General features: G+C 42.0%; 1 protein-coding gene and 2 long non-coding RNA genes across 3 annotated transcripts in view; all 3 read right to left on the minus strand.

The window, feature by feature from the left end:
* pip5k1bb (phosphatidylinositol-4-phosphate 5-kinase, type I, beta b) overlaps positions 1-851 on the minus strand; it is a 38,198-nt gene extending 37,347 nt beyond the window's left edge. The window contains exon 1 of the mRNA XM_071899646.2: positions 652-851. The gene's annotated coding sequence lies outside the window, so the exon portion shown is untranslated. The remainder of the gene's footprint in view (positions 1-651) is intronic.
* A 1,265-nt stretch (positions 852-2,116) lies between these two features.
* Positions 2,117-2,599, minus strand: LOC144539588 (uncharacterized). Its single transcript, XR_013505034.1, has 3 exons — positions 2,544-2,599; positions 2,379-2,438; positions 2,117-2,290 (listed from the first exon to the last, which is right to left on the minus strand). It is a non-coding gene; the product is annotated as an uncharacterized LOC144539588 (long non-coding RNA).
* Positions 2,600-7,009: 4,410 nt separating this feature from the next.
* LOC144539643 (uncharacterized) lies at positions 7,010-7,644 on the minus strand. Its single transcript, XR_013505067.1, has 2 exons — positions 7,507-7,644; positions 7,010-7,158 (listed from the first exon to the last, which is right to left on the minus strand). It is a non-coding gene; the product is annotated as an uncharacterized LOC144539643 (long non-coding RNA).
* Positions 7,645-11,507: the final 3,863 nt, after the last annotated feature.

Consider the following 11,507-nt stretch of genomic DNA (forward strand, 5'->3'; position numbering starts at 1 on the left):
TGGGCAATACCAGTTCCTTGTAGGTCAGTGGTAAGACTTGGTATAGAAAGTAACCAACACAGTGATGTCCAGCAGCTGGTACCACTAAAGAGCCCTGCAGTCATCTTGGCGCAATACCAAAGTTGTACGAGCAGCCTATTCCATAACAACAAGGACACAATTCATGTCAATTTAAAAGATGGAATTCAACGGTCCCCCTCTATTGATTTAAAACCCTGATTTCGATTATAGGCATGGCTTAACATTTCAATTACATTCAAATATGAAAAAGTTGATATTTGCTGAGGCACAGCGGTATGTCCCTCGAGCAACTACTGTGGTGAAGACAGCTCACCTCCTATGCTCCCTACAATATTGCAGAACTGTTGAAGAGAGAGGAAGGCCTGATACAATTAATTTGTATTAATTTCACGGAGCGACACCTTTGTATCCAACCAGAGACTGTGAGCAGACAACTTGATCCAAAACAATTTCAGCGCACACCTGCAGTTTTTCCACCTGTCACGACCAGAACTGGGAACTGTAAGCGGACACTTTCAAACATGATATGAAATATATATCTCATAACATGAAAACTCCCAACATAATTTTGCCGAGCACATCACATAAGCCAATTATTATAACAGCCTGTCAAACTCACAATAATCTTACCAGCTAATCGTCTTCTTTTCTGATGGTCGTGTAGAAATAAATGTGTTTCCCCAGAGCGGCTGCTGCAGTCCTTCCAGAAAGGCTTTTCCCCCCAGCAATCGATCCCCAGCAGATGAACGCGTCTCAGAAAAATGTACAGTGTGTATTTCCACCGTAGGCTGGGACTGTGCACTGCCGGAGAGACACGGTCCTCCTCCACTGAAAGCAATAGCCGTGTGTGTTTCTCTCGCTGCCCTGCCTCTTGACATACAAGCATGGCATTCAGTGCACCAACACGGCCTGGAGGGACAATTTACTGGCGACTCACACACGCCGCCTGCAGGCCACAAGCGGCGCTGCACTGTGCTGTTTTTCATGCCTGAGCCACTGAACTGGGTAGTGCAATGGCTCCCACTGGGGGCTATACAAAGGAATAAAAAGTTAGGTGTGTTTCACTGTTTCACTTCTAAAGGTTATTATAACTTTGATCATAGATTTCCCTCTCTCCACTGGTATCCCCTCCCCCAACTATAATATAAAGAGTTGTTTAATTGTTTTCTGAATCATTTGACAATAACACAAATCTTCTCAGACAGGGGATCCAAAGGACAAAAACTTATCAAATAGGCATAATGTGTATCTGTCTGTGGGTGTGGGGTCCTTGAGGTGAGAAAGTTTGGGCAGCCTCGGGACCGTTAGACATAATGGAAAATAGCTTCATCTTGTGGTGGAGGTATACACAGATGGGCAAAAATACATGAAAATATATCTAGTTACAAATTACAAATACATGCTCATTAAATGTATCAAAGTAAATTACAAATTCCTGGTGTCAAGAAATGTATTTAATTTAAAATATAATATTTTTTATTTCCAAAATGCAAAAATGCATTTGAGACACACTGACATTGTTTCAACAGTAACATTTTCTTCACCTACAAGCATCTCTGCCTGTTGGAGGATGGCAACAAAAAACAAAACCAAATAGTATGAAATCAAGTATGAGGGCAGGAAGCCTTACATAAAAACAAGTGCCTTGAAATCTGAATATTATAGAAGTCCTCATTTCATTTGGTCTGATATATTATAGAAAAGTAATTTGATTATTTTAACACACAAAAATACCACAACCAAAAGTATCTTCATAAAAATGACATCGTATTTTTTTCACTGTAGTCAAATATAAATTACAAAATATACATATGTATTTACATATGTATTTCAAATACATTTAATTTAGATACCGCCCATCTCTGGAGGTATGTACCAGAACATCCAAGGTTGTCTCATGAAGCATAACAGACACATTTGATTTCACACATTTGTTACATGCTTATTGTAAAATCACTGCATTTACTAAAGTACTAAAGGCAATAGCGTAATAAAGGCAAAAGAAAACAGAGAAAAAGTGAGCGTTAAATCTAAAAAACAAATAAAAATAAATAAAACCTACTGTAAAGTACAACTATTAATCCTAACTACAAGCAATAAATACTACTATTCTCTGATTGTTAAATCAGGGACTTATGCCTTCTATGTTACAAAAGAAAAGTAAAGAGAGAGGTAAAGACGTTGCAGTGAGGCTGCTGCGGTTCATCTTCCATGGTCAGGCTGAGGAGGAGGGTTGTCATCATCCAGTCCAGGACCACCAGCAGCTTCTCTAAAAGCGTAAAATGACATCCCAGAATGAGTATCTTGTCTACAGTCACACATATTGTGGCTATGCTGCTTATTCAATGTTCACAAACCTCTCTCCGTTTTCCCCAGCAGTTCTCACATCTCTTAGGGCTACAGTCTCAGCAGGTTCACTGAAAGAAGTTCATATTTAACATGAAGAAGTGTTGGTAATGTGATCTCACATAGTTTAATCTATCAGTGATGGAACTTAGTGAATAATTATGTATTTTACTTACTCTGTTGGCTCTCTACTCTGCCTCTTGTTTCGCCTGTAATGAATGTGGGAAACATTTTAATTTTAATCGAATTATATAACATGGGCACATGTCTGTGGCAAACCTTTGTCAACTGCACCTTTTCAGACAGAAATCCAACCTAGAAGCACTACTAGGCCTACTCCACCTGTGGAACCAAGAGATGGATATTTCAGATAACTGTATAAATACATGATGCACGCACCACATCATAAAATTTAAATCTCACCTTTATTATCTTTAGTTTGGATAGTGTTTGAAAGACAAGCGTTGCAGCCGTGAGCGAAAGATGAAGCATTCCCAAGACACAGAAGAGGACAGAGCAGAAGCAAGTAGGATTTGTAGCAGGAACCTGTATCAAGAAATATTATTTTTCAGAATTGAAAGTATAATATATCATAAAAGTTTAAAGTAAGATGTACCACTGGCTGCTGACAACAGTCGCTATCCCAAAAGCAGAAAAAACGCGGCGTAAGCAGAAAAAGTAACAGATTTAATGGTGTTAAACACTCACCAAAAACTCCACCGACGATTTTTCCTGCTAAATCGAGGAGAAAGTATATTTAATTCATTATACAAACAGGAACAATTTAGTTAAAGAGACACAAGTTAAGATTTTAGGACCTTAGAATTTTCTTTACCATCACTTGATGTTGGTGATGATGTTGTATGAGCTGCAGGCAAAAGGAAAAACTCAGTCAATGATCAATGAAAGAGACCTACAAAGTCCCAACAGCACTCTATTCCACATAGGCCACAGCTTCATTCACTACAAGTTCATATGAGTCACATTACCTAACACTGTTATCAACTATTTACAGTGTGGCCAGCAGGGCCTTGGCTACAAAAGCTATCCAAAAGTACTCTCAAAATATCAGCTACACATCCATATGACTTCAATGTGATCATGTGCACATTTGCAGTGTTTTCCCTGCACCTGTCATGTCCTCAGAGCTGATCCTGGGCCGCTCCTGGTTTTGGAGCTCGACTATCTCAGAGGCATAGAGGCTGGCAGCATCTCCACCTTACAGAAAAAAAAAACATAGCTCTTTACTTTCACTATAGTTTCCAGGTGTTTATTTATGCATCTCACACTTTAGCCTCTATTCATATAATCTGTGACAATCACACTTTCAACAACTGTGACGTGACTCGACAGGAAAAGCTCACCTGCCTGCCAGAGTAGAAGTGAAAAGAGTAGCACTAGTACTGTTGCTGTCTAGTTCAGAAAACAAGAGAAGTGTTACGAAGTGATATTAGATCCAATAACCTGAGTTATTGGTAAACATTTACCAATATACAGGATATGATGCTGTTGAGCTTTGATGAGGAAAATGAGGTCACATCAACTTTATTTATATAGCCCTTTATCACAAGTATGTCTCAAAAAGGCTTTACATACCATATCATATCATACACCATGCTACATGATACACATGCCATATACCATAGCCTACTACATCATACACACTCACTTCAAACACACTCACATTCACACCTATGGGTGGTAAAAAAAACGGGGAGAACATGCAAACTCAACACAGAAAGGACCTTCTTGCTGCGAGTCTGGCTGGCTGGGTGTGACGCTTGTGTATAATGTTCTAACTCAACATCACCAGTGTCAGCAGTTGTTGAATGTGTGATTGTTTTCTATAAACTAAAATCAGTTACTGAATTAGCTCACTCAGCTGAAACAGAAGTTTTAAGAATGGTTTGAATACCTGGATATTTGTCAATATGGCCGCTGTCCCCTTCAAATTCACAATCACCGGTTGTATTCACAAATGCCCGACCACCGCTCTTGCAGACCTTCATGGGTTCTAGAATGCTTTTGCAGTCCGGAATATCAGCTTTGTTGAATATCAGTTTATCGTTGCAGTATACGTGAGTCACATTCGCAGCACATCCTAGATTCATGCAGGCCAAGACCTTGTGTGCAGACTTTCCACCTGCAACATGATGCATCTATGAAATAAGCCACATAAATAACAGACAAAACCTTTTTTCAATAAATTATTCAGACCGATATAAACAGGAGATTAAGACTTACTTTGGCTTGCTCTGATTGAAGAGCTCACTGAGAGGCTTATTGCACACATCAGAAGAAAGACTGTTCTGTTCATATTAGAGATGTTATGAAGACTCTCTTCTTCCACACAGATGAGGTTCAGGAGGAAGGACACCTATCATCAAGTCACAGCATAAAATTATGATGCATTCAACGTTATCCAAGGAAAACGTCCTGTGAGTGAGTTAAAACACATACAAATAATTGTCAGCTGCAGGCTTAAACCATATTCACAAGCAAACAGAGTGGCAACTCTGGAGAACTGGGAGGAATCCTCTCTCTCCTTTTCTGTGCGTGAAAAAACTGGCGCATTTTCAGCAGCGGTGCCTAGAAACACTGGTTCTAACAGCAGCTTAGCCTACCAAGGGAGACCATTTCGGCCAAAAATACAATTATTTTCAAAAATATTTTTTAGTATGGCATGCCATGATCTTACCGTGACGTCCGGTAAGATCATGACATGACAGGATATCATCATTAACATCCCATCCTCTTAGCACAGTGACTGCGTTTACATGGACTTGAGTATCCCGGTCTTTCGGTGATGAAAGAATTAAATATACTTGGCAGTTTAGATGGGAGAAAGCATCAAAATGCTGACCTATTCTACTACAGGACGCCGGTTTCCCAACACGTACAGTGGAGCAAGTCAGGTCATGGTGGAAAATACTAAAGAAACATTACTACGTGGCCAAACATCAAAACAAAACAGTCAAATGACTGTTGATAATTTGGTAGTGGGCAGCGGTCAGAAACCGGGATAAGATGTATACATGCAACAGTATCCCGGTTTCTTTCGGAGTACTCCAGCTAGCATAATCGGGTTTCTCAAACACGGGATAAGGGCTTATCCTTCTGAAATCGGGATATGATGTTTACATGCGCAAACACAAAAACGGGATACTTCAAAAACCCGATCATAACCGGGATACTCAAGTCCATAGTGATAACTTACATTTAAAACAGTTCTAAGTGCCAGTTCAATCCAGTCAGGCAAACAAAAAGCAATTACATTTCTAAATTCAAGTTTAAAACAAATGACACAAGATCATTCTTGAAGCATTTGGGATCACAGCATTAACCTACTGCGACGCTGTGAGTTTGAGTCCAAAAAGGTTACATTTCCACTCGGATTACAATCCAAGAAAAGCAATAAAAGCCTGGTTAGTAAATAGCCTAGTTTAGGCTACTTGTACAATGTACTCGACAGCTAGGGAAACACACAGATGCAGCGTGACCGGGACCCGGCTTTCTGTTTTATCTTCGAAGCTACTTACCTGGAAAGATCAAAAAAATAAGTCTTTTCCGCGCTGAGAAAAAGTTTATTGGGAAGACAGACCGGCTCTTCCGTCGCTTATTGTCAAAGATTGAATGAAATGAAAAGAAGGGGATTGCTTATTTATATAGCGGAGGCGTGGCACGTCACTCCACACGTGAGGTTGTAGTTGTTTTTGGTTTACCGCCAGTGGGGTGTAAACCAACCCCACTGGCGGTAAAACCAATCAGAGCCAGTTGCGTTAACGGAAGTCCAAAATGCTTGATGGTCACGTGATTCACGTAGCTTCAGATAGTTCCAGAAGGTACTTGGCGGGCAATTTGAACTGAGACAGAACTGCGATTTTTGGTAATTAGTAGTCAATAAATGCATTGATTTACAATATTTATATACAATATTTATATAGCACACCGACATGTGTATGTAGTTACATCAATGTTTTTTTAAAAAGTAAAGCTTGTATGGTAGTCAAGAGCAATCGCATCCTAATGTTTATTGATATATTTAAAGGGCGGGGGAGGGAAGGAATGTTTCAAAATTCAGATTAGATTAATTTTCTACCATTTCTTTAATTCATGGTGATTTCAGTAATCCCATGGTAACTGAGGGCCTAAGTAATCTTAATGATTTAAGCAGAAATCTGCTTATTAAAAAGGGTAAAAAGTGGTACAAAACACATCCCATCCAGACAGGACAGGACACATTAAAGCACATATTTATACACATATAAATATATATGTTTTATGTATCTTTTGTCTTTTTACTATGCATTTATTTACCGCAATGAATTTATTAAATAAATCTCTAATAAACTCAGAAACATGAATAGCATGTCAAGCAGGTTGTCTGTGCCCTTTCCTCCGTGTTGTCCTTGCATATAGTCTCCACCATGGTTTGCTGTGCTGCATGGGGATGCTCCAATCGCACGGAGAAAGGAGTACGAATGTATGGTTTCCCCACTGACAGGAGAGGAGAAAAAAATGGTTGGCTCAAGTCAGCAGGAGCAATCTTACTATCACTAAAGATCACAACAACAAAAAAATATGCGAGGTAATAATATTCAAACACTTCATTTGCACTTTTTCACAAACAAAGACCATACCATTGGGAAGCTTAATGTTTGGTTTATTAAAAATAAGGAACAGGGAAAGGCTTGTAAAACCCAGGGAGTTGAGACTCAGGGTGCAGGGTGAGGGTGCTGTCTCATTGCAGGGAGTCTTCAGGCTCCATTGAATCCCCCTGTGGTTCTTGTGCTGAAAGAGAGAGTGAGAGAGGGAGAAAAAGACAGAGGAGAAAGGGTTAGACACACCTATATAGGCTTGGATGGGAAATTGCCTTGGGAGATGAGGTGTGGTCTTTGTTCCTCAACTTAAGTTATGGAACTTCATTAGTTGTGATCATCAACAGCTTTTGCTGCTGATGTTTAACAAAGTATGACAAGTGGCATCAGTTACTGATGTGATATTAATTTGTATAAAGTTGTCTCATGTTCTTGGTTGTCTTTTATATATGTAATGAGTGTATACATGTCCAGTAAGTATAAAGTGTTCCCTAATACTGTGCATTCAACCACTATGGGATGTGTATGTGGGTAGACAAACCTGAGTTGTTGTGTGTGGGAAGTAAACACAGGCACATTTTGAGGCAGACCAGTTTGTCAAGACCAAAAAGGGCAAGACTAGGCTGAGAGCAGATGCTGTTACCACCATCTTTGTGCATCGCCCTGTGGTCAAAAAGAGGAGGGCCCCTGCACCACGATGCACCCCTGGACCTGTAAATATAGAGCCTATAGCTGCTGATCACAGCTATAGTGTTAAAGGTGACACAGGTATAGTAAGTATGAACTCTTAATAATTAGTAATATTTCATATTTTGAAGTGATATAATACTATTTTGAATATTTAAAAATTAACAGTGCCATGTCTTCTACTTACATCAGTTTCAAAGATTGAGAAAAGAAGGGAAAGTGAGAGTGAAGAAAGAGAGGACATGGCTAGTGAGGAGAGACAGGGAGAGCTGACACCACCCAGTCAGCCAGCAGCCAGTCAGCATACCAGTCAGCCAGCAGCCAGTCAATTGGATCTATTGAAAAAATTAAAGAGACAAGAAAAAATCACTAAAAAAGCAAAGGCGGCACTAAGAAAAATAAGGAAGGAAAATGCAGCTCTCAAGAAGACAATGAAAATTAGTGACAAAAAATTAAAGAAAACTTTTTCAAAAGACCAAATTAAGGCATTAGGCAGACTAACCACAAAAGGGACGAAATGGAGCAATGACACAATTAAGAAGGCGTTAAAAATTCGCTTTGCTGCCGGTCCAACAGGTTACAAGACCCTGCAGGAATTGCAGGTTCCCCTGCCAGGAATAAGAACCCTGCAAAGAAGGATGCAATGTGTTAAAGTTGAGCCTGGTGTGTTGACAGAGGTCTTTGATTTTCTAAAACTGAAGGCAGATGGATTGACAGACCTTGAAAGGGAGTGTGTGTTGACCTTGGATGAAATGGCAATCACACCAAGTGTGGAGTTGCACATGCTTTCCGGCAAACTGTATGGTGATGTGACTTTACCAGGTCACACAGGAGTAGCAACACATGCTTGTGTGTTTATGTTGGCTGGAAACACAACACGGTGGAAGCAAGTAGTGGCATATCATTACAGTGGCAATTCTACCAATGGAGCAGAGTACAGGCCAATAATTATTGAAATAATACAGAGGGCAGCATCCATAGGGCTACATGTGCTTGATGTCACCACCGACATGGGTAGCCCTAACCGGGCCATGTGGAAATCCTTTGGGGTCGACCACAATAAAACATCAGCGCCACATCCGGCAACACCAGACAGGCAGCTCTATTTCATGCCTGATGTCCCACATCTGGTAAAAAATCTAAAAAGTGCCCTTGTCCGTGGACAGGTGTTCATAATTCCTGAGGATATTGTGAACAAAGAGAACCTCCTCTCCAACGAGGTTTCAGTGGTCCCTATTAAGGACTTATTGACCTTTCAAGAAGGGATGGCATTAAAAATAGCTCCCCATCTATCAGCTGCAGCCATCGAGCCAAGTCACTTTGATAAGATGAAGGTTGGTCCTGCTCTACATGTATTCAGTAAGGCAACAAGTGCTGGGCTGAAATACATGGTGCAGCAAGAAAACCGCCCTCTGTCCTACATGACTACAGCGTGGTTCCTGGAGCAAGTTGATCATTGGTTTGATCTCATGTCATCTCGCCATCCAATTACAGCCCTGAGCAGGCTCAAGATGGAGGAGTACCAAAAGGCCATCACCTTCCTCCAGGACATCGTCCATCTGTTCCGTGGGATGAAGATTGGTCAAAAGGGAGGTTGGAAGCCTGTTCAAACAGGGGTGATAATGGCAACGACATCAATTTTGGCCATACAGGAGGAGATGCTGACACGAGGACACAGGTTTGTGTTAACGTCAAGGTTCACACAAGACTGCCTTGAAAATACATTCAACTGTGTGAGGTCTAAAAATCCTGTCCCAACTCCAGTGGAATTCCATCATGCACTGAGAATCATATCTGTGGGGCAGTTCCTCACCACCATCAGGTCTGGGAGCTACCAGGAAGACGACAGTAGCTTTTTGGCAGACTTCCTGGACACAGTGGAGCAAAATATCACTCCGTCAGTCAGAGTGGAACAGCTGATGGCGGTGAACAGAGCAGCACCTGACCTCACAAAAACTGAGAAATGTATTCTCTTCCATCTCGCAGGCTACATCGTCCACAAAGTCATCAGGTTTGCCAGCATCTGTGAAAAATGCAAAATTGCAACAGAGCACAATGATGACAGTCCTGCTGGAGAAAACAGCATCTTAGTGAACTTAAAAGAGTTCAAGGCAGGTGCTCTTTGTCATCCCTCCCAAGAAGCCTATGATTTCATTCACAAAATTGAGGAACTATTTAGGACCAAGACTGGTTCCTTCCTCATGGAGCTCCCCAACGCAGTGGGTGTCTTGGAGAAAGAAGCTCAGGCACTCTCCAGCAGGCTTCCGTCATGCTGTGGAGTACAAGAAAAAATCATTAAAAGATTCATACGGCTGAGGTTGAGAATTGAGGCAAAAAATGTAATCAATAGAGCAGTCAAATGAACATTAGCCACATCTTAATTTGTTGAAAACATTGTCTTTTTCTATGACCGCCTGTCATTCAACAGACTCTTGAACATTAAAACCCCCTAGCAGTCATTGCAAGTCATTGAAGTCTTCAACACGTTCGAGTTAGCGGAGGATCACCCTCTGAGGAAGAAAAAAAAAAACAATCCTCTTTCGCCATATAGAGAGAGAGTTGCGTCATCTCCGTTCTCTCCAATTAACTCATGTTTACAAACACATAGACACATTCATCACTACAGACGCCTCAGACTACGGGTTGGGTGCTGTCCTGACGCAGCTGCATACAGACAATGCTGAACGTATTGTTGCCTTCGCTTCCCGCACCCTGTCAGCTGCTGAGAGGAAGTACTCCACAATAGAAAAGGAGGCCCTTGCCTATGTATGGGCAGTGGAAAGATGGAGGACTTATGTGTGGGGACACAGATTCACACTCAGAACTGATCACCAAGCTCTCACCACTCTACTCAGCACCAAAGGGATGAACAGAGCTGGCATGAGAATTGCACGTTGGTCAGCTAGGCTAATGTGCTTCCAGTACAACATGCAGTACCGTCCAGGTAGTCAGAACGTCATGGCAGACTGCCTCTCACGCGTTCCCCTCAGCTACTCCAGTCCTGCCGCAGATCCTGAGCAGGACTTGGTCACAGAGATAGCTGAGATCTCTCCTCTCCTGACTGCACTGCCACTTGCAGATTTCAGAGCTGAATGTGAGGACTATCCTGAACTTGCACAACTACGACGTCATTCATTCAGGGTGGCCTAAGGGGAAAAAGTCTCTTCCAACTGAGGTTCAGCCTTACTTCCTGGTGCGACATGAGCTTGCTGCAGAGTCACCACTGATCTTCCGTGGAACACGCCTGGTGGTTCCAAAGTCCCTATGAGAGAGGACAGTACACCTGGCTCATGAAGGACGCCAGGGCTTGGTTCGCACAAAGCAGCGCCTCAGAGAGCTGTACTGGTGGCCACGCATGGATGATCTTGTCCACACAGTTCTGTTGTCATGTGCGACCTGTCAGGCATGTGACAAGACAGCCAAAACATCTCCTGCCCCATTGCAACCTGTTGAGTTTCCCAGGGGCCCGTTCCAACACGTGGCTGTCGACATTGTGGGTCCGTTTGAACGTGGAGCCTACGACTGCAGGTTTGCCATCACCCTCACTGATTACTTCAGTAAATGGCCGGAAGTAGCCTTCACTCCCACTGCAACTACTACCACGTTCATGACATTTCTAGCTTCTGTCTTTGCACGGGAAGGCAATCCCTGTACCATTACAACGGATAATGGGCCACAGTTCACGTCTTCTGCCATCGCTGATTTTCTAAGAGAAAGAGGCATCAAGCACGTCAGAACGAGCGTGTACCACCCTCAGGCTAACGGGTGTGTTGAGCGCTTTAACAGAGTGCTAAAAGGCAGTATTCAAGCTGCGCAAGCAACCCAACAACCCTGGAAGCCTGCGGTCACTGAGAT

The sequence above is a fragment of the Centroberyx gerrardi genome, chromosome 8 (assembly GCF_048128805.1).
Source record: "Centroberyx gerrardi isolate f3 chromosome 8, fCenGer3.hap1.cur.20231027, whole genome shotgun sequence".
NCBI classification, from domain to species: domain Eukaryota; kingdom Metazoa; phylum Chordata; class Actinopteri; order Beryciformes; family Berycidae; genus Centroberyx; species Centroberyx gerrardi.